This window comes from Fukomys damarensis, unplaced genomic scaffold (assembly GCF_012274545.1).
Source record: "Fukomys damarensis isolate Sample0158 unplaced genomic scaffold, DMR_v1.0_HiC HiC_scaffold_14, whole genome shotgun sequence".
Lineage (NCBI taxonomy): Eukaryota > Metazoa > Chordata > Mammalia > Rodentia > Bathyergidae > Fukomys > Fukomys damarensis.
In genome coordinates, this window is record NW_022900926.1 from 70,131,840 (window position 1) to 70,156,325 (window position 24,486).

Sequence of the window (24,486 nt, forward strand, 5' to 3'; positions counted from 1 at the left end):
AAAAAAAAAAAAAAAAAAAAAAAAAAAAAAGAAAGAAAGAAAGAAAGAAAGAAAAGAAATTTTTTAGGATACTTTATGCTTTGCTATTTTAGGAAGTTTAGATTTTACTATAAAAATATCCATAAATCATCAATGTTTAAAATTTTATCTTCTAAGATTTGCTAAGACATGCCCATTATTGATATTATTGGGTAATATCAAAGAAGTTTTATCATTAGTAATAAATAACTTGTGATATTTAATGGTTGAAATATTTTAAGTAGGTGCTTTTTATATTTAAATGATGTCTAGGAAGTTACTGCAGTTACTGTGGATTTAGAATTCTATTTCTTAGAGTACAGTAGCCTCTAACATTCTTATTGAAAGCAATTATAAAACATCCTCATACAGTACAAAATATTTTTAAGAGCATATAAGGTTAAAAAATATTGTCAAGAATTATCAGGTCAGGCAAAAAGTCTGAGAGAAAAAATTATCTTTTCCCTAAGGACTGCTGAACTTGCCAAACTGCTGAACCAAGTAAAATTTGATTTAAAAAAAAATTGGTCTAAGGAGCTACAAAGACAGAAAACAAGGGTCAGGTCCTGAGTAATAGAATGTTTACTGGGAGACTCCACCAAAACTAAAACTAAACAGCTAGAATTCGAGAGTAAGGGTTAGCTAGCTATGAATGCATCAATTCTACCAGCTTATCACTCAGCAAAGTGGCTTAGGTCCCAAGCAGAGACCGTATTGGGGAGAACTGGCTCTAATATACCTTAGCCACAAAAAAATCTGCCTTCATGCATCTTTTTCAGTAAATAATTACTATCCTTTGTGTATTTAAAAATCTTCAAGATTAAATTTACATTGTAGTGGTCTGGGACGGTGGTAATCTTAGACATAGCAGCATATTCTATCTGACTGGAAGTCCCTTCATGAAAGACCTGAAACAAATCCCACAAATAATTTCTGTGAAAATGGTCTGCTCATAGTTTTAAAAATAAATATATAAGAAATTTGCATCATAAGGGAAAATGAATTTTAAAAAGATAGGAGAAATGCCCCACAAAGTCTTCAAATAATGGATTTACTATATTGCTGCTGTATTATTAAAAAAATGTTAAACCTTTATGTTTAAAAAAGTAAAACACAAGCTTCAAAATATCTACATACAACAAGAAAATTTAAGGAACAGCCGAAGAATTTTGAGAGAAAACAAAGTAGAACATCTAGAAAAAAAAGTAAATGAAATTAAAAATCTATTGTATGAGTTCAAAACAGTAGATAAAAACAAGGAGAGAAATAGTAAATCGGAAGGTAGTTGAAATTGCCCACTGTGATTAAAAAAATATTTACAGCCTCAGGCACAATGTGTTAGATCTTGTGTGGAAGTACATTATAGTAACAGACTGTTGCGCATCAGAGATTGGATGAGTCACTTCTGTACACAGTGTCTCCCATATATGCACAATGTGGTATAATCTTGTTAAATTTGAAATGTTAGGTGAAAGTTTCAGCTTCATTTGAGATCTTGTTAGAACAGGGCTTAGTTTTAGACTTTTACTAATTGCCTTTTAGGACACCATGTGTCTAGATTTTGCTCATTCTACAAGTCTACTATTAAACGTCTCAGTGACTCTATTAAACATTTGTTTCACCTTGAATTAAAGCTATATATTGTATATACTAGATTGAGGCCAGGGACATTACTGGGCAAACTGGCCTAGCAGTTACTCTGAAACATATCCATGGCTTGAAAGACCAAAAACAAAAAACAAAAAACAAAAAAAAAGCATCAATAATACCCCTAACCTCACCCAAACCAAACCAAAACATAAGCCAGAGAAACAGAGAGGAGAAAGAAAGGAAAAGTCTTAATCATAAATATAGGGTGACTATAAATTGCTTTGAGAGAATGTTTCTGTAAGAAGATAAGGAAGATATAAAACACATTTAAGTCTATAAGTGGGCAATCCTGAAATTTGCCTCTCAGGAGATGTGGATTCAAACTTCACAAAGCAAAAAATATACATGATAAGGGAGAAATGTATCGGTATTAGAAAAGCAAGAATAACTTGGCATTTTTAAAGAAAGTATCCTTAATATAGAATATTAGTGAATAACGGCAGGAATGAGTTATATGACACACTAAACATAAAACAACCCATGAGTCACTTTTGCTGACCAGAAGTGTTTATATAAACAGTGTGAAGGTAAAAAAGTTTATGGAAGATGCAGGTAGTAAATGTGGGAGCCGCTGTAGAAACAGAAAATTACTTTACATCCACCATAATTTTGGATTCAGGTGAGAATCATCAAAAGGTGATGAAATTCTGAGGTGAGACATTGCTGAGAAACAGAATACTCACACAATCCCCACAGATTTGTTACTTAAGCAAAGAGAATAAGGCTATGAGGAAATCTAGTGGATACCATCTTACCCATAGATTCAAATTTAACATTGCCAATCACAGCACGGATGAGCATTGCATGTCCGTTATGCGCTGTAGTAAGAAGGACACAACATGTTCTATGTTATAAGCTGATTGTTGATATTTGACTGGTTTTAACACTTTCTCAGGAGGCCAAGCAAGGAAGGAGGATCATGATTTTGAGGCCAATCTTGGCTTCAAAGAAAAAAATTTTAAAAGTTTATTTCGTTTAACATGAATTTAATAATGATAAAAGAACCAAGGAAATCCAAAATGAAGTTTTTTCTGACAAAACAAAACTGGCCAGGACTTTAAAAGTAATGACAGTGTTTCTAGAAAATTAAAAAAAAAAGTAGCAATGTTAGATTAAGGGAGCCTAGATACGTGATGATCAATTATAATGATTGCTACTTGTTGAGATATTAGATGGGAAAGGATCAGATGTAGTGGACATTACTGCGATAAATTAATTGTGTGTTAAATAATGGTATATCAATTATGAAATCTTATGCATAGGATGATTATACTATAATTATCAGTATGTATTTATTTTTTAGGAAATACACATATATAGGGTGAAAGGTTAGAATGTATGCACATAACTCTCTAACAGCTCAAAGGTTCAATAAATAATGAGTGTGAATATATATTATTACACCTGCATGCAGAAAGCATACCTGTAGCAAATATTAAGTGATGAATGTAGGTGAGGAATATATGTATACTCATTGCATTCTCCTTGTAACCATTTTGTAGGTTTGTAGGTTTCAAAAAAAAAAACATTCAGGAAGGAAGAATTGTCACTGTTTTTATTCAGGGTATGAATGCTAGGCTTTGGGGTGCTTTCCTGAATGGAATCTTTTGATTCTACAACGAGCTGCGTAGTGATAGAGATAGCTTGAAAAAAAGGTCGGTTGAAATACAGATTATGTCTCCTACCCAAAGGGAAAGGATGAGTTTCCACTTTCCTGCTAATGGCATGACCAACCCATGTGCCAGGCATTGGTGCATTGGTGAAGAGAGTCATGCTTTTCACAGTGCAACTGTGCACTGGCAAGAGATCCCATAAATTTATCTTCATCTGTGCTTTAGTAGAAAGCTCCTTCAGGGATTTAGAAGGCTTTTTTAATTAATTAATTTTATTGGTATATTTAAGATATACAATATAATGACATTTATCATTGGAAATTTGCACCTTTACATAATCCATCTTGGTTCTTATTTATTCCCCAATCCCCTGCCCTCCCTTCAACCCCTCCACCCCTCCCTATCTACAAAGACTTTGTTTCCATTTTTTTCTCATGTTAATTCCATTTCCTTCTTTGTTTCCCCTACCCATCCCATTTCTCCTTCCCCTTTGCACCTTTTCTTCCAATTTCACATTATCTATTATACATTTGGTTCTTATTTAAACTTTCAGTTTCTCAAACTGGAGAAACTATTCGATATTTAAACATATGTTTCCCATTTATTTCACTTAGGAGTATCACCTCACTATGCATCCATTTATCTATAAATGTCTCTAGTTTCTAAATCTTTATGGCTGAGTAGTAGTCCATTTATTTTTTAAAAAAATCTTTTTCCAGTCTCCAATTGATGGGCAATTGGGCTGCTTCCAAGTTTTAGCTATCACAAATTATGCAGCCATGAGCATGGGTGCGCATATAACACTGTTCTTCTTTTTTTTTTTTTTTTTTTTTTTTTTTTTTTTCTTTTCTTTTTTTTGTACCAGGGATTGAACTCGGGTCCTTGCACTTGCAAGGCAGGCGGCCGAACCACTGAGCTAATTCCCCGGCCTTAACACTGTTCTATTACATATGTTCTATTATATACGATCTATTAATTTTGGTGGGGAGATACCCAGCAGGTGAATAGCTGGATCAAACAGGACCTCCGATCCTAGTTCTTTGAGGTATCCGCGTACTGATTTCCACAGTGGATGCCCCAGTCTACCCTCCCACCAGCAGTAGAGGACAGTTCCTCTTTCCCCACATTCCCACCAGCATTTGTTATTGGTTGATTTCATGATAGCAGCCATTCTTTCTGGGGTGAGGTGGCATCTCAATGTTGTTTGCATTTGCATCTCTCAAACGAACAGTGGCGTTCAACATTTTTTCCTATGTTTATTTGCTGCTTTTACTTCTTTGTGTGAGGAATGTCTGTTCATTTCAGGTGCCCATTTTTTGATTGGGTCTTTAAATTTGTGGGGGTCTAATTTTTTAAAGTTTTTTATATATTCTAGATAGTAGACCTTTGTCTGAGGAACGGCTGGTGAAAAGTTTTTCCCACATTGTGGGTTGTCTCTTCACAGTGTTGGTGGTTTCTCCTGCCGTGCAGAAGCTTTTTAATAAGAAGAGATCCCACTTGTTGATGGTTTGTGCTAGTTCACAGGAAACTCAGGTTTTGTTCATAAAATCTTTTCTACACCAATATCTTCAAGAGTCCTACCTAACTCCTACTCCGGCTGGTTGAGTGTTTCTGTTTTAATATTTAGATCTTTAATCTGTTTCAATTTTATTTTAGTGCATGGTGACAGATATGGGTCAGGTTTTAATCTCTAGCAAGTTGAAACCCAGTTTTTCCAGCAACATTTATTAAAGAGGCTGTCTTTCCTCCAGTGAGGGTGTTTGGCTCCTTTGTCAAAGAGGAGGTGGCCGAGTGTGTCTCGACTGGTTTCTGCATCTTCTAATCTATTCCACTGGACCTTGATTCTGTTTCTTTGACAGTACCATGTTGTTGTTCTGTTTGTTTATTTGTTTGTTTGTTTTGGTACTGAGGATCGAACTCGGGTCTTTGTGGTTACAAGGCAGGTGGCAGAACCACTGAGCTAAATCCCTGGCCCAGTACCATGTTGTATTAATCACAGTGGCTTTGTAGTATAGTTTCATGTTGGGGATTGTGATACCCCCTACTTCCTCTGTATTGCCCAGCGTTGCTTTTCCTATTCTAGGTCTCTTCTTGCTCCAAGTGAATTCTTGGATTGTTTTCTTAAGGTCTGGGAGGTATGCTGGCTGGGATTTAAATTGGGATTTCATTGAATCTATATAGCAATTTTGGAAGTATGGCCATTTTCACTATGTTAATTGTTCCTACCCAGGAGCAAGGGATGTCTTTCCATGTTCTGATATCCTCTTTAGTCTCTTTTTTCAGAGTTCTGTAGTTGTCAGAGTACAGGTCTTTGATTTCTTTTGTTAGGTGGATTCCTAGGTATTTCAATTTTTTGGATGCTATTGTGAAAGGAATTGTCTGCCACATTTCTCTCTCGGTGAGGCTGTTTTTTGTGTACAGGAAATCTATCGATTTGTGTGTGTTGACCTTGTATCCAGCTTCTTTGCTGAATTTGGTCATTAGGTCTAGAAGGCTTTTGGTGGAGTTCTTGGTGTGTTCTTTGTGGAGTATCATGTCATCTGCAAATAATGACAATTTGACTCCTTCCTTTCCTGTCTTTATTCCTTTTATTTCTTTCTCTTGTCTAATTGCGGTGGCTAACTTTATTCCTTATTTCTTTCTCTTGTCTAATTGCGGTGGCTAATGTTTCCAAAACTATACCGAACAGGTCTGGTGATAATGGACATCTCTGTCTTGTTCCTGAGTTTAGTGTGAAGGACCTCAGTTTTTGACCATTTAGTATGATATTGGTTATTGGTTTTTCATAGATGGCTTTTGTCAGGTTGGGATAGAAACCATCTATTACAAGTTTTGGGAGGGTTTTATCATAAATGCATATTGGATTTTGTCAAATGCATCTATTGAGATGATCATATGGTTTTTGCCCTTGCCTCTATTAGTAAAGTGGATTGCATTTATTGATTTGCATATATTGAACCATCCCTGCATCCCTGGGATGAATCCCACTTGGTCAAGGTGTATGATCTTCTGGGTGATCTTCTGCATTCTATTTGGCAGTATCTTGTTAAGGATTTTTGCATCTATGCTCATGAGTGAGATTGGCCTATAGTTCTCTTTTTTGGTTGGGTCTTTTTCTGCTTTGGGGGTTAAGGTGATGCTTGGTTCCAGGAGTGAATTTGGGAGTGTTGCTTCCCTTTGAATTTCACTGAAGAGTTTAAACATGAGTGGCAGTAGTTCCTGTCTAAATGTCTTGTAGAATTCAGCAGTGAAGCCATCAGGACCCCGAGTTTTCTTAGTTGGTAAGTTTTTAATTATGTTTTCAATTTAATTGATTGATACTGGGTCGTTTAGAATTTTTAGGTCATCTTCAATCAACTTGGGTAATTCATATGTATCTAGGAATCTGTCCATTTCTTCCATATTTTCCATCCTATTCGTGTATAGGTTTTCAAAGGAGGTACTGATCATCCTCTGGATTTTTGCTGGGATCATTGTAATTTCACCCTTTTCATTACTAATTGCATGGATTTGAGTTTTTTCTTTTTCTTTTTAATAAGACTGGATAAGGGTTTGTCAATTTTGTTTATTCTTTCAAAAAACCAACTCTTGGCTTCATCAAATTTTTTGTATTGTTCTCTTAGTCTCCATTGCATTAATCACTGCCCTGATCTTCATACTTTCCTCCCTTGCAGGAGCTTTGGGTTTGTCCTGCTCTTCTTTTCCTAGAAGCTTAGGGTTCAGTATCAGGTTGTGTAATTGAGCTTGCTCTGTTTTCCTAATATGAGTATTCACTGCTATGAATTTCCCTCCTAAAACTGCTTTCATTGTGTCCCATAGATTCCGATATGTTGTATTGTCATTGTCGCTTAATTGTAGGAACTGTCTGATTTCTTCTTTAATTTCCCCTGTGACCCATTGGTTATTCAGAAGTGTGTTGTTCAAATTCCATGTGTTTATGAAATTCTTGCAGTTTCTTTTGCTATTGATCAAGTATGTGTTCTATTTTGGAGAATTACTCGTGTGCAGCTGAAAAGAATGTGTGTTCTGATTTTGTGGGGTGGAACACTCTGTAAACATCTTTTAATTTCATTCATTCAAGAGTTTGATTGAGTTCTAGTATTTTGTTATTTTCTGTCTAGTTGATCTAGCTACCTTTACATGGGATCTTGTACCTTTACATGACGGGTCTTGGTTCTCATTTTTTCCCCTTGTCCCTGCCCTCCCTTCACCTCCTCCTCCCCTCCCCATTTACAAACACTTTATTTCCGTTTTTTCATTTTCTCATGTTTTTTTCTTTTCCCTTATTCCCTTTCCTCTACCTTTCCCACTTTCCCTACACTTTTAGCCCCTTTCTTCCTATTTCACATTGTTAATTATCTCATTAGGATCTTGTGTACTATCTCCATCAATTTTGAAAGATAGTTTTGCAGGGTACATCAGTCTGGGTTGGAGGTTGTTTTCCCTTAGGTCTTGAAACATGTCACTCCATGCTCTTAATGCCTTGTGGGTTTGAGTTGAGAATTCTGCTGTGATTCTGAAGGGCTTTCCTTTGTATGTGATTTCTTTCTTTTCGCTACCTGCTTGTATAATTTTGTTCTTCTGCTGGGTTTCTGGAATCTTATATGCCGGTGTGTAGAATTTTTTTCATCATGGCTAGTTGGAGTCCTATAGGCCTCACTTATCTGAGTTTCAAATTCCTTTGCTCTGCTTGGGATTTTTTTTGCCATTACTTCTGTGAATAGTATTTTTATGTAGTCTGCACTCTCTCCTGTTTCTTCATTGACTCCAATCACTCTTATGCTATTCTTCTCTGCATCATCTAGCAGCTGCTGGGTTGATTTATCATGGTCCCTTACTATTTTTAAGACATTTTTCTTTTCCTGGTCACTAATTGCAAACCCATCTTCTATATCTGAAATTCTGTCCTTGCATTGGCGTGTTCTGCTGCATAAGCTTTCAATGGATTTTTTAATCTACTGGAAATCTGTTTGCATCCATTTTATGGATTCCATTTATTTCCTATGTTGGGATTCCCATCATGTTTCTTAGCTCCTGTATTTTTAAAAAATCCATGTCCACTCTGGATTTATTAATCATGTCTTATACTATGGGCACAGTCTCTGCTGTTATCTGAGAAATTATTTCTGATTTAATTTTTTCCAGGTCCTCTTTTGTTGCCAGTTCAGGGAGTCCAGGTGGTTTAGTATGGAATTTTTCCATCTCATTTCACTTTGTGGTTACCTTATATCATCTGGAAGTCTGGTTTTGAGACTTACTTATGTCTTCTCATTTCAACGGTTGCACCCTATCATACCTTTGTTTAAGGAACTATTTGCTCACCCAGTGGTCACTTCTCAGCAGGCCACCAAATCACCTTTACTCTCCTGCTTCCTTGTACACCAATTCCTGGGTTTATAATGGTGGCCTTCTATATCCCTGAGCTGATCTGTTGTCTCGGTGGGATTCTGGCTGGGGCCCGTGCACATTTGTCATGGTATCTAGTTGTGCCTCTCTCTGGCACGCTTATTAAAATGTTATCTCGGGTGCACTTTGGCTGGATGCTGTGTATCTCAGATTCTGTATTCTATGTAGGCTTCTGGCTAGGGTGTTCAGGCACTTATCAGTGGTATCAGGGTGAGCCTCTGGCTGGTGCTTGTGTGTCTGTGTAGTTCTTTTCCAGGTGGGCCCTTTGCTTTTGCCAATGGTATGGCAGGACTCTGCATGAAACTTGCACACCTGTGCAACTCGTTTCTAGGTAGGCTGTGGCTTGGGCATGTGTGCCCATGTCTCTGGGGTATGGTCAGGTTGGGGTCCTAGCTGGAACCTGCTTGTAGCTGTGCCACTCTGGTCCACATGGCTGCTCCCTGGAATGTGCAGACACTTATTGATGGCATGGCAGAAATGTGTACAAAGTTTCTGTGCCTTTTTCTAGGCTAGGGATTTAGAAGTTTTTAAAAAATATTTTTGCTAGGATCTTAGAATTATTGGCAAATTGAGATTCTACAGAACAGTTGTATCATTGCAGATAAAGAAAAAAATGTTCTTACCAAAATTAGAAACAACTACTTATATATCCATTATTTTAAACCCTAGAGTTGGGTTTTGATTGGCATGATGGGAGCCAGGCCTTGCAGCCTTCACTCTGCTCAGTAGTTTCCTGATGAAGACAGGGACCCAGAGCAGGAAGAAGAGAGTGAAAAGGACTTTACTCTCTCCTCAGAGCTCCTCTTTTCTGGAATACCTCATTGTTATTTTAGGTCTCATTTGCAACATATCATGGTAGGCTTCCTGCCAAGACCATCTTTGTTTTTTCCTTGGCCTTCAGTCAAGGTGTCAGCTCTTTGCAAGAGCCTCTTCCCGTCTGCTCTCCCATCGCTCACTCTTTTCCTTCTGTCTTGTCAGCCTTCCCCATGTCCTTCTGGTTTTCCTGCTGGCTCTTCCTGCCAGCCAGTCTGTACTATCTTCTCCATTTCTGCTGTCATATTTAATGTAATTATATTTCTTTTGGGGATGGAAACAGATGGATGAAGGAAGTCATCTTCCATCATGCAGACAGACAGAAATAGACACACACTATGGTAAGGTATGGTGTTAACATAAGGAGTGATGTCTCTGGAGCTTTGATTTTTTCTAAAAGATTTTAATGTCCATTGAAAAATAATCAGATTAAGACAAGCATGGTGGAAAACACCTGTGATCTCAGCTACTTGGGAGGCTGAGGGAGGAGGGTCACAAATTTGAAGTCAGCCTGGGCAACTTAATAAGAACTCATCTTAAAATTAAAAAAAGGGTTAGGATGTTATTCAGTGCTTCATGTGTTCAAGCTCAGTCCCCAGTAAAACACAAATACACACACACACACACACACACACACACACAAATCCATGCTTAAGCAGTAGAGTTTTCTGTGAATTACAATACTACCAACTGTGCTGTCTCAGTAGACTCTTTGGTTATGACAGACTAGTAAGGTGGGTGGTTTCTCTTTCTCAATAGTTAATCCTTATTCTATGTGTAATCATTGGACATGAAGGGCATTTGAACTGTCCAAGCTTTACATGGCAAGAATGTATGCTAACTGAGGGCTGAGTTTTTCGTTGTCAGCATTGTATTTCTATGGCCTAGGAAAATTCCTGGTTCAAAATAAGCAGCCAAATAAATACTTGTTAAACACATATTTGAGGAGTGAGTTATATGAAAAGCATGACATAAGTGTAGACAAAAGCATTATGTGTTTAGGGTGTCTGAGGTAAAGGAAGTATCACATATTCATGCAAAACTACATCATATTAATTTCTAAACAAAAATAAAATGTATAAATTAAGAGTGAGATGTGGTTTTCAAATTGTCTAATAGTGATAGGAAGGATTGGATAGAGCACAGTCAGCAGCAATTTTGTCCCAACAGAGCTGTCAGAATGGTCTTTTAAGAGGAAATGAAAGTGAGATTGTGATTTTTCTCTATTCAAAATCTCTAATAATCTTGTTTTTTATTTTTGGTACTGGGGATTGAACTCAGGTCCTAGCACTTGCGAGGAAGGCAACAGAACCACTGAGCTAAATGCCCAGCAAAATCTCTAATAATCTTAACTTTTACAGTTTATTAAAATAAAGTCAAAATGGATCAAAGCCCTGAGGTAAGAGTTAAAACTAGAAACCACTTAGGAAAAAAAAACCACACACACAAGGGGAAAATCTTCATGGTATTAGAATTAGGAATGTTTTGTTGGATGTGACAACAAAAGAAAAAATAGGTAAGTTGGATTTCACCAAAATTAAAAACATTTTTGAATCAAAGAACAGTATCAAGAAAATGAAAAAGCAGCCCACAGAATAGGAGAAAACTTGCAAATCATACGTGGTAAAGTATCTACATCAAACATGTATAAATAACTCTTACAACTACATAGCACCAACAAACAGAAAACTTAAAAAATCCAATTAAAACGTAGGCAAAGGACTTAAATATAATCTTCAAAGAAGGTATAAAATGACCAATAACCACATAGAAATATGTTGAAATCAAAATCATTAGATAAATACAAACCAAAACCTGTTAGGATGCTGATTTATTTTATTTTATGTTGTTAAGGGTGGTATAGCTGTTGCTTTTAATTGGCTTTTACAGTCTCTCAATATCTGGCTTGTGTTTGAGTCTAATTTTTATAGCTTATTTCTGTTACTAATGTAGACATAGTTATTGCTTTTGTTAGGTTTTACTGTGTGTCAATATCTAGTTTGTCTCTGTATCGTAAACTTTACTGTGGTTCATTTCTAGTGGCACTAGCCCTCAAAAACAGGCTTGGCAACAAGAAGACCTTCAAATAAAAGTTGAAGTGCTATCCATCCCACTAGATGCAAAAGTCTCAATATAAGATGCAAGAAGTATAAAAAATAAGGCAACTTGGCTCCTCCACATATCCATAATTTCTCAGTTACTGGATGTGAAGACATTGGAGTGGATGAAACATCAGACAAAGTGTTCAAAAAACTGATTCGTACATAGGATTGATGACTTCAAAGAGATACAAATAAGTAGCTGCGTGAATTAAGGAAGATCGTGCAGTAGCAAATCAATGAGGAGATACAGACTATAAAGAAGAACCAAACAGAAGTTCTGTAAATGAAAAACACAGTAAGTCAAATAAAAAAACTCACTGGAAAGCCTCCCCCCTTGAAAGGGTCATGCAAAAGATAGAATTTTGGAGCTCAAAGATAAAGTTGAGGAATTAGTACTTGCAGACACTAATAAAGAAAGGGAAAAATAAACTATGAAAAAAAACATACTCTGGAACCAGGTTGAACGACCAAACTTACAATTTTTTTGGTGTAGAGGAGGTTGCCAAGGTATAGATTAGTGACACATAAAATCTGTTTAATGAAATAATAAGGGCAAAGTTTCCAATTCTTGGGAAAGATACAGGCATCTAGGTATGGGAAGAATTTAAAATCTCACACAAGAAAAGAACACAACAAGAAAAGAATCTCCCCGTGTTACATTATAATTAAAATGGCAAGAATACAGAACAAAGAGAGAACATTGAAACCCATAAGAGAAACACCACATCATTTATAGAGGCAAACCCATAAGAACAACTTCAGACTTCTCCACAGAATCCCTTAAGGCAGGAGGCTATGGAAAAATGTATTTCAAGCCTAGAAACAAAATAACTGCCAAACTAGATTACTATATTTAGCAGTTATCCTTCATAATTTAAGGAGAAACAAAGACCTTCTAACATAAACATAAAGAAAATCATGACAACTAAGCCAGCATTGCAGATGATAGTTAAAGGAATCCTACACACAGAACAGTAAGAATAGGCACGCTATTGAAAATTAGGAAAGAATCAAATATTTGAAACACACCAAAATGACAGAAATTAGTACATGCCTTTCTATAACACCTCTAAAAGTAAGTGGCCTTTATTTTTCTATTAATAGACACAGAATGGGAGATTGGATTTTTAAAAAACACCCAACTCTTTGCTCTTTGCAAGAACTACACAAAGGAATACAAAGACTGAAAGTAATAGGGTGGAAAACAATATTGCATGAAAATGGAACCCCAAAACAGGAGGAGTAGTGGTACTCATCTGACAAAGCAGAGACCTCATGACAAAATTAGTCAGATGAGACAAAGAGGGCCCCAATACATTGGTAAAAGGAATGACTCATCAAGAAAGTATAAAAATTGTACATAGGTATGCAACAGATATTGTGTGTCCAGTTTCATGAAACAAATACTACTCAGCATAAAAGCACACGTAGGTCCCAATACAATAATAGTGGTTGACCTCAATAGTCCACACTCTTACCAGTAGATAGGTCATCCAGATAAATATCAGCAAAGAAACATCAAAGTTAAGTACTCCATAGATCAAAAGGACTTAACCAATGTCTACAGAACATTCCCTTCAATAATTACAGAATACAAATTCTTCTCAGACACTCATGGGAAAGTCTCCAAAATTGATCACATTTTTGGCCATAAAACAAGCCTTAATAAATATCAAATATTGACATAATTTATTGCATTTTCATAGATCACAATGCAATGATGGAGGAAATCAATAGCAAAGGAAAATAGAAGCTGTACAAACACATGGATATCAAACAATTCACTTTTGATTGATTGGTAGGTCATTGAAGCAATTAGAGAAGAAATTTTAAAATCCTAGAATCAAACGAAAATTGAATCACAAGATACCAGAATCTATGGGATACAGCAAAGGCAATTCTAAGAGGGAAATTTATAATCATGAGTGCCTACATATAAAAAAAAAAACAGAGAGATCTCAAATAAATAATGCATCTCAAAGTCTTAAAAAAACAACAACCCCTGCTTGAGGCCAGTAGAAGGCAGAAAATTCCTGAAATTAATGATATAAACTAAAAGAAAAATGCAAAGCATCAATAAAATAAAGTTGTTTTTTAAAAAGATAAACAAATTGCTAAACTCCTAGCCAGACTAGAAAAAGAAAGAGAGATGATCCAAATCATTATAATTAGAGATGCAAAAGGGAATGTTACAATAGCTATTACTAAAATCTGGAGCACTTATTAAGGACTACTTTGAAAATTTATATTCTATTGAAATATAACACCTAAAGAAATGGATAAATTTCTAGACATTTATGACCTACCAAAACTGAAGTGAGGATATATAAAAAAAAAACCTAAACATTTTAATTATAAGAAATGAGGTTGAAGTACTAACAAAATGTCTCCCAGGACCAGATGGTTTCATGGTTGGATTATACCAAACCTTTAAAGAAGAACTAAAACAATGCTCCTCAAACTATTTCATGAAACAGAAATGGAAGAAATGCTTCCAAACTCATTATACTAGACCAACATTCCCTTGATATCCAAGTCAGACAAGAACAAAAATGGAAAACTATTGACTAATATCCTCATTGACAATAGATGCAAAAATCTTTAATAAAATACCAAATTCAACAATACAATGAAAGATCATAAACCATGTCAAGTTGGTTTCATTGTAGGGATGCAAGCTTGGCTCAGCATATGTAATCTGTAAGTTTAGTATACCTATAAATAGAATCTAGGATAAAAAATCGCATGATCCTTTCAATTGATGCAGAAAAGGCTCTGAAAAAAATCAACATCCTTTTGTGATTAAAAAAAAAAAAGACCAAAAAGAAAATAGGTATCAAAGTAGCATCCCTCAAAATAATAAAAGTTATATACAGCAAACCCATGACCAACATCATTGTGACTGGGAAAAACTGAGCGTTTCTCTCAAATCAGGAAGGAGACAAAGATATCCATTCTCACCACTCTTATTCAATATAGTTCTTGAAATTTTAGTTAGAGAATTAGGCAAGACAAAAAAATTCAAATAGAAAAATATCTCAAATTATCCTTGTTCCAGAAGGTATGATCTTATAGTTAGAGAACCCTAAAGATCTGACCAAGAGACTCTTAGAGATGATAAATGAATTCAGCAATGTGGCAGGATTAAAAAATCAACATTTAAAAGTCAATAGCATTACTATACACCAATAATGGACTAGCTGAGAAAAAAATCAGGTAAACAACTCTAAAGTTTCAAATGGAATAAAATACCTAGGGATCTATCTAACCAAGGAGGTAAGAGTCGTCCACAGTGACACTGAGGAAAAAACATCAATGACACCAAAAGATGAAAAGTCTTCCCATGTTCACAAATTGACAGAATTAAAATTTCAAAATAATTATATTACAAAAAATGATCTGTAGATTCAATGCAATCTCCATAAAAATATTAGAGACATTATCCACTGAACTACAAAAAAAGAAATCCTAAAATTCATATGGATACAAAAAAGACCCAAATAGCTAAAGCAGTCTTAAGCCAAAAGAGCAAGGCTGAAGCATCAAAATACTTGACATTAAACAATACCACAAAGGTATAGTAACAAAAACAGCATATTTACTGGCATAAAATAGACACATAGACAACTGGAACAGAATAGAGAACAGAAATAAACCCATGCAACTACAGCCCTCTGATTCTGGACAAAGTAGCTAAAAATATAGGTTTGAGAAAAGATAGCATCTTTTACAAATGGTGCTGAGAAAGCTGGATATCCACACATACAAGACAGAAATTAGAGCCCTATTTCACCCTATAAAAAACAAATTCTAAATGCGCAAAAACCTACATATAGGACCCAAAATCTTAATGTTGCTATAAAAAAAAAAACATTAGGTGATACACTTGAAGACAGTGACAGAGGCAAAATTTTCCTAAGACTTCAAAAGCACAGGAAACAGTAGCAAGAATCAACAAATGGGACATCATCAAATTGAAAAATTTCTTCACAACCAGGAACAGAATGAAGAGACAGCCTACAGAATGGTAGAAAAACTTTGTCAGCAACACTTATGACAAAGGATTAAAATCTAGAACATATAAAGAACTCAAAAGACTTAAGAGCAAAAAAAAATATCAAATATCTCATTGAATAAATGGGCAAATGCATGGAACAAACACTTCTCAAAGGGAGAAGTACAAATAGCCAATTATTATATGAAAAAATGTTTAACATCTCTAGCTGTTAAGGAAATGCAAATCAATACTGCACTGAGGGCCAGGGATTTAACTCAGTGGTACAACTGCCTGCCTTACAAGCATAAGGACCCGAGTTCCATCCCCAGTAAAACAAAACAAAACAAAACAAAACTGCACTGAAGTTCTATTCCATTTCAGTCAACATGGCTATTGTCAAAAACTACATAAAACAATAAATGCTGCCAAGGATGTGAGGGAAAAATAGCCCTTCCACGTGGCTGGTGGTAATGTAAATTAGTATAGCCACTGTGGAAATCACATAGAGGTTCCTCAGAAAACTAATCATAGAGGTGCAATTTAATCGAGCAGTAACACTCCTTGGTTTATACCCAAAGCCGCTAAAGTCAGCACAGTATACGGACACCTCACACCCATGTTTCTTGCAGTGCACTTCAAAATAGCCAAATAATGAGCAAGCCTAGATTTCTATACAGAATACTATTCTCATACACAGATTATTATAGAACTGAAGACCACTGGGTGAGCAAATAGTTCCTTAAACAAAGGTATGATAGGGTGCAACCGTTGAAATGAGAAGACATAAGTAAATCTCAAAACCAGACTTCCAGATGATATAAGGTAACCACAAAGTGAAATGAGATGGAAAAATTCCATACTAAACCACCTGGACTCCCTGAACTGGCAACAAAAGAGGACCTGGAAAAAATTAAATCAGAAATAATTTCTCAGATAACAGCAGAGACTGTGCCCATAGTATAAGACATGATTAATAAATCCAGAGTGGACATGGATTTTTTAAAAATACAGGAGCTAAGAAACATGATGGGAATCCCAACATAGGAAATAAATGGAATCCATAAAATGGATGCAAACAGATTTCCAGTAGATTAAAAAATCCATTGAAAGCTTATGCAGCAGAACACGCCAATGCAAGGACAGAATTTCAGATATAGAAGATGGGTTTGCAATTAGTGACCAGGAAAAGAAAAATGTCTTAAAAATAGTAAGGGACCATGATAAATCAACCCAGCAGCTGCTAGATGATGCAGAGAAGAATAGCATAAGAGTGATTGGAGTCAATGAAGAAACAGGAGAGAGTGCAGACTACATAAAAATACTATTCACAGAAGTAATGGCAAAAAAAATCCCAAGCAGAGCAAAGGAATTTGAAACTCAGATAAGTGAGGCCTATAGGACTCCAACTAGCCATGATGAAAAAAATTCTACACACCGGCATATAAGATTCCAGAAACCCAGCAGAAGAACAAAATTATACAAGCAGGTAGCGAAAAGAAAGAAATCACATACAAAGGAAAGCCCTTCAGAATCACAGCAGAATTCTCAACTCAAACCCACAAGGCATTAAGAGCATGGAGTGACATGTTTCAAGACCTAAGGGAAAACAACCTCCAACCCAGACTGATGTACCCTGCAAAACTATCTTTCAAAATTGATGGAGATAGTACACAAGATCCTAATGAGATAATTAACAATGTGAAATAGGAAGAAAGGGGCTAAAAGTGTAGGGAAAGTGGGAAAGGTAGAGGAAAGGGAATAAGGGAAAAGAAAAAAACATGAGAAAATGAAAAAACGGAAATAAAGTGTTTGTAAATGGGGAGGGGAGGAGGAGGTGAAGGGAGGGCAGGGACAAGGGGAAAAAATGAGAACCAAGACCCGTCATGTAAAGGTACAAGATCCCATGTAAAGGTAGCTAGATCAACTAGACAGAAAATAACAAAATACTAGAACTCAATCAAACTCTTGAATGAATGAAATTAAAAGATGTTTACAGAGTGTTCCACCCCACAAAATCAGAACACACATTCTTTTCAGCTGCACACGAGTAATTCTCCAAAATAGAACACATACTTGATCAATAGCAAAAGAAACTGCAAGAATTTCATAAACACATGGAATTTGAACAACACACTTCTGAATAACCAATGGGTCACAGGGGAAATTAAAGAAGAAATCAGACAGTTCCTACAATTAAGCGACAATGACAATACAACATATCGGAATCTATGGGACACAATGAAAGCAGTTTTAGGAGGGAAATTCATAGCAGTGAATACTCATATTAGGAAAACAGAGCAAGCTCAATTACACAACCTGATACTGAACCCTAAGCTTCTAGGAAAAGAAGAGCAGGACAAACCCAAAGCTCCTGCAAGGGAGGAAAGTATGAAGATCAGGGCAGTGATTAATGCAATGGAGACTAAGAGAACAATACAAAAAATTTGATGAAGCCAAGAGTTGGTTTTTTGAAAGAATAAACAAAATTGACAAACCCTTATCCAGTCTTATTAAAAAGAAAAAGAAAAAACTCAAATCCATGCAATTAGTAATGAAAAGGGTGAAATTACAATGATCCCAGCAAAAATCCAGAGGATGATCAGTACCTCCTTTGAAAACCTATACACGAATAGGATGGAAAATATGGAAGAAATGGACAGATTCCTAGATACATATGAATTACCCAAGTTGATTGAAGATGACCTAAAAATTCTAAACGACCCAGTATCAATCAATTAAATTGAAAACATAATTAAAAACTTACCAACTAAGAAAACTCGGGGTCCTGATGGCTTCACTGCTGAATTCTACAAGACATTTAGACAGGAACTACTGCCACTCATGTTTAAACTCTTCAGTGAAATTCAAAGGGAAGCAACACTCCCAAATTCACTCCTGGAACCAAGCATCACCTTGATCCCCAAAGCAGAAAAAGACCCAACCAAAAAAGAGAACTATAGGCCAATCTCACTCATGAGCATAGATGCAAAAATCCTTAACAAGATACTGCCAAATAGAATGCAGAAGATCACCCAGAAGATCATACACCTTGACCAAGTGGGATTCATCCCAGGGATGCAGGGATGGTTCAATATATGCAAATCAATAAATGCAATCCACTTTACTAATAGAGGCAAGGGCAAAAACCATATGATCATCTCAATAGATGCATTTGACAAAATCCAATATGCATTTATGATAAAACCCTCCCAAAACTTGTAATAGATGGTTTCTATCCCAACCTGACAAAAGCCATCTATGAAAAACCAATAACCAATATCATACTAAATGGTCAAAAACTGAGGTCCTTCACACTAAACTCAGGAACAAGACAGAGATGTCCATTATCACCAGACCTGTTCGGTATAGTTTTGGAAACATTAGCCACCGCAATTAGACAAGAGAAAGAAATAAAAGGAATAAAGACAGGAAAGGAAGGAGTCAAATTGTCATTATTTGCAGATGACATGATACTCCACAAAGAACACACCAAGAACTCCACCAAAAGCCTTCTAGACCTAATGACCAAATTCAGCAAAGAAGCTGGATACAAGGTCAACACACACAAATCGATAGATTTCCTGTACACAAAAAACAGCCTCACCGAGAGAGAAATGTGGCAGACAATTCCTTTCACAATAGCATCCAAAAAATTGAAATACCTAGGAATCCACCTAACAAAAGAAATCAAAGACCTGTACTCTGACAACTACAGAACTCTGAAAAAAGAGACTAAAGAGGATATCAGAACATGGAAAGACATCCCTTGCTCCTGGGTAGGAACAATTAACATAGTGAAAATGGCCATACTTCCAAAATTGCTATATAGATTCAATGAAATCCCAATTTAAATCCCAGCCAGCATACTTCCCAGACCTTAAGAAAACAATCCAAGAATTCACTTGGAGCAAGAAGAGACCTAGAATAGGAAAAGCAACGCTGGGCAATACAGAGGAAGTAGGGGGTATCACAATCCCCAACATGAAACTATACTACAAAGCCACTGTGATTAATACAACATGGTACTGGGCCAGGGATTTAGCTCAGTGGTTCTGCCACCTGCCTTGTAACCACAAAGACCCGAGTTCGATCCTCAGTACCAAAACAAACAAACAAATAAACAAACAGAACAACAACATGGTACTGTCAAAGAAACAGAATCAAGGTCCAGTGGAATAGATTAGAAGATGCAGAAACCAGTCGAGACACACTCGGCCACCTCCTCTTTGACAAAGGAGCCAAACACCCTCACTGGAGGAAAGACAGCCTCTTTAATAAATGTTGCTGGAAAAACTGGGTTTCAACTTGCTAGAGATTAAAACCTGACCCATATCTGTCACCATGCACTAAAATAAAATTGAAACAGATTAAAGATCTAAATATTAAAACAGAAACACTCAACCAGCCGGAGTAGGAGTTAGGTAGGACTCTTGAAGATATTGGTGTAGAAAAGATTTTATGAACAAAACCTGAGTTTCCTGTGAACTAGCACAAACCATCAACAAGTGGGATCTCTTCTTATTAAAAAGCTTCTGCACGGCAGGAGAAACCACCAACACTGTGAAGAGACAACCCACAATGTGGGAAAAACTTTTCACCAGCCGTTCCTCAGACAAAGGTCTACTATCTAGAATATATAAAAAACTTTAAAAAATTAGACCCCCACAAATTTAAAGACCCAATCAAAAAATGGGCACCTGAAATGAACAGACATTCCTCACACAAAGAAGTAAAAGCAGCAAATAAACATAGGAAAAAATGTTGAACGCCACTGTTCGTTTGAGAGATGCAAATGCAAACAACATTGAGATGCCACCTCACCCCAGAAAGAATGGCTGCTATCATGAAATCAACCAATAACAAATGCTGGTGGGAATGTGGGGAAAGAGGAACTGTCCTCTACTGCTGGTGGGAGGGTAGACTGGGGCATCCACTGTGGAAATCAGTACGCGGATACCTCAAAGAACTAGGATCGGAGGTCCTGTTTGGTCCAGCTATTCACCTGCTGGGTATCTCCCCACCAAAATTAATAGATCGTATGTAATAGAACAGTGTTAAGGCCGGGGAATTAGCTCAGTGGTTCTGCCGCCTGCCTTGCAAGTGCAAGGACCCGAGTTCAATCCCTGGTACAAAAAAAAAAAAGAAAAAAAAAAAGAAGAAGAACAGTGTTATATGCGCACCCACGCTCATGGCCGCATAATTTGTGATAGCTAAAACTTGGAAGCAGCCCTATTGCCCATCAACTTGAGACTGGATAAAGAAAATGTTGTTGTTGTTGTTTTACTATAAAATGGACTACTACTCAGTCATAAAGAATGAGAAACTAGAGACATTTATAGCTGAATGGATGCACATTGTGGTGATACTCTTAAGTGAATTATATAGGACATATTTGTGTAAATACCAAAAAGTTTCTCTGGGTGAGATGCTGAAAGTTTAAGTAAAGACTAAAAGGTATAATAGATAATGTGAGATTAGAAGAAAATGTGCAAAGATGTAGTGGTAGGGGTAAGGGAAAAGAAAGAAGGGAATTCAGTCAATATGGGAAAAATAAAAAATGGAAATAAAGTCTTTGTAGATAGGGAGGAATAGAGGGGTTGAAGGGAGGTCAGGGGATTGGGGGAAAAATAAACATCAAGATAGGTGATATAAAGGTGTAAATTTCTAATGAGGAATGTCATTGCATCATATACCTTGAATGTACCAATAAAATTAACTTAAAAAGATTTAGAGAGTGAGGTTAATTGTGAAGTTTAAGTACAAAGAACTTCTCCTAATTTCGTATTGCTGAGGCACAGAGCAAGAACAGTATGAAATGTCCCTTTGCCAGGCCTTAGCCTTGGTTGGTTCCTATTTATTTAGATAAAGAACTCTTTCAAACTTCAAGCAACACAGATGTGATGTCTCTGTTTTAGGTGCCTGCATCTGTCCAGGTGCTTGTACATTTCAGCACTCCTAGTGGTACTACCAGAGAACTATAGGCATTTATTTCTCCACCAATAGAAGGGTCCCTCACAAGGAAGAGCAAAATCCTCAATCTTTGAGGACCTTGTGTCTATACAAGATGTGCTCCATCTTACAAGACATTTTCTGACATGGCTGCAGGTTTTTTCTTTTTTAAGTGCAGAGGGGAAGTGGAGAAAGAGGCAAAAAGCACTTACCAATCATCTTCACAGAAAGTCATTCCTGTCAATAAAATGGGAGTTTTAAGGCCACATATTAATTACTTGGTAGAAACTGGCTTTAGGATGAATATGCTTTTCTCCTTTCTCTATTTTTCCCATAGTCTCTCTGTCCCTCCCTCTCTTTCTCCTCCACCCCCCTCCTGTGTGTACACGCTTACAAACACATTTGCCTACTCATAACACTTGGATTTTTCAAACTTTCCAAGTTGGCTAAGAATCAAAACACAAAATTGGTTAAGGAGAATGACTCAGTCTCCTTAGGTTTGGTATTTACTGACATAGATCAGTTTCAAGGAAAAAAAAAAAATCATATTTCCCAAACCATCACCAAAGTATAATGAATCACGTCGCCAGATTCCACTTCAGAATTTCAGTGAGTCTGTGACCCAGTGTTGGGTGTGGCAAATGGTTGTGTGAGCTCCAGAATGCACTGTTTTCTCTCTTGAGATACAATTTTCTGACAACTATTGACAATTCTCATTTCCATGTGATAGAACCCATATGGTTTAAAGGACTTATCCCAAACCTTATAAAAGCAATGAAGTGATCTTTTTATGTAAAAGCAAGTAGTATTCAGGGCAATATGAGTACAGCTGAGACTTTAGTGGGCTGGGATACAAGCAATCACACTTACATGATATTTTAGAAGTATACGCCTGATTTAGCAGGCAGAGACTAGTCTGGGCTTTCTGCTGTCCAATCTGAAAAGAGACTCAGCTATGAAAGTCAGTGACTCTGTTCTGGTTTGTTTTTTTACCTGTGCAATCAGATGTCAATACTTTGCAAAGAGAAGTGTTCCAAGAATTTGCATTCTTCAAATGCTAAATTTCGTTTTGTTTAACCCCCGGCAACAACTGTTGTCTATGACTTCAAAGGATGTTGGTAAGATAATCGCAGGAAGGAGCCTTTCCTCTGTAGAACATGTCAGCACATACTCATGGAGCTGTTCTCTGCTTCCACATCCAGTAAGACCACCATGTAACCCACAGAGACATTTCAGCCTTTCTTTTCACATCTTCATTAATTGTGTTGGTGGTGAGAAACATGAACATGTGAGGGAATGAATAAATATAGTCCTGCTTTGCTAAAGTTAGTTTTGAGTTTACATGCTCGAACAACTCCATTTTTGAAGAGGAGGGATTTTTTAATATTTAGTTTGGAAGGTCTAACACTTGTAATTATGTGCTCACAGTCTTGCTCCTTGGGTACCACAGAACAATGTTGTCAAAAGAATAAAATCATTAATAGGGTCATCTTTCAGTTGCTTCTTAAACCACTGTCTATGCATTTAAAGGAAAGAGTCTCAGTTTTTTCACTAGTGGCACTACCTTTTCACAGATATTCATTGTTTTGAAAATAGGAAAAATCATCTGCAGCTTTGACGTACATTATTATGCTTTCTTATTACCCAGCACGAATGTTCTCCAGACTGCTGTTGTGATGGTACACATGGGAATGCTTTGGTGAAAGAAAGAGTAGCTCAGGAGGAGAGCAAGAGGTCCGAGAATAGAGTGGCTGGCTCTCCACTACTCTCATTCGGCCTCCTTCTGTCTTTATTGGGTAACACCTCTTTGAGTTTTTTCCTGAAATAAATAGCTTAGGTAGATTTTGGACTGTGGATTCCCAGGTCCCCTCCCCCCACCCTCTACCCAGTTGTCGGTGTAATAAGGGATTTCAGAGTATTAGGGCAGATTCCACCACCCCTGAGTCATACTCAGACTCACAGCCAGATGATGACATCAGAAACATATGTGTTAGGCTGAAGGCAGAACTTGGCTTGAAAATGAGAACAAGATCTCCAGTGGGGAAATCAAGGGTTCACGGGCCTATAAAGGACCCCAAGAGCAGAACTGCTTTATGTTTCACCTCTAGACAGAAAGTCATCTAAAAAAACTCCTCCCCAAGATGTGTGTGCTGATATTACATAATTTTAAAAGCTCTTTTAGAAAGTTAGGATATAAATGCTGCACAAACAAGGCAAATTTTGCATGTGTTGGATAAACTCCACATGTTAAAACTCATAATTATCATGATTCTATAAACCTGGAATTTCCTAACAAAGCTGTTTTCATTGAGAGCAGTACCTGTGAGATATTTCTTTATTAATCACATTTACTTACCGCTATGCCCTCCCAGATTAAATAAATAGGCATATTCCCAGTTATATGTTTGTGTAGGCATATCACAATATTGGGATATGATAATTCCTTCAAGTGTTTTTATCAAGCCATGAGACAAGTTTCAAATCACTTTGATATCATATTTAAGTTTAATGTAGACTCCCCATGGTTTCCATAGTTTAGCAGTATAAGAAATGTGCAGGAGATTATATGAAAAAGAGGGAATCTGGAATAAAATGCAGTAGTGAAACTAAAAACTTCTTGGGATTCTAGAAAATTTTTATTACTGTTTCATTTATCTCAAACAACTAGTGCAAATTCTCTTACTGCTGCTGGATGTTAATAGTATCTATTTTCTCACCACCTTTTGGGATGTAATTTCATCTTTGAGCTACAGTCATACAGATGCCTGCATTCTTCATTGCCTGCATGCAGTTGTATGTGTATCTATGCATAAGTACATGTATACACATGTTTAAGACTGGTGGTCTTTTCTTTAAAATCTGGTTTCATCACCTTCATCATGGAGTGGTTGACAGATGACTTTTTAAAAGACTTAGCTTATTTTCTTTTTCATATATA

At 36.6% G+C, this 24,486-nt stretch overlaps 1 long non-coding RNA gene across 1 annotated transcript in view; it reads left to right on the plus strand.

Moving 5' to 3' along the window:
- LOC104866656 overlaps positions 1–11,609 on the plus strand; it is a 13,032-nt gene extending 1,423 nt beyond the window's left edge. Inside the window, exon 3 of the long non-coding RNA XR_781507.1 lies at positions 11,541–11,609. This is a non-coding gene — a long non-coding RNA (uncharacterized LOC104866656). The remainder of the gene's footprint in view (positions 1–11,540) is intronic.
- The last annotated feature ends 12,877 nt before the right edge of the window (positions 11,610–24,486 follow it).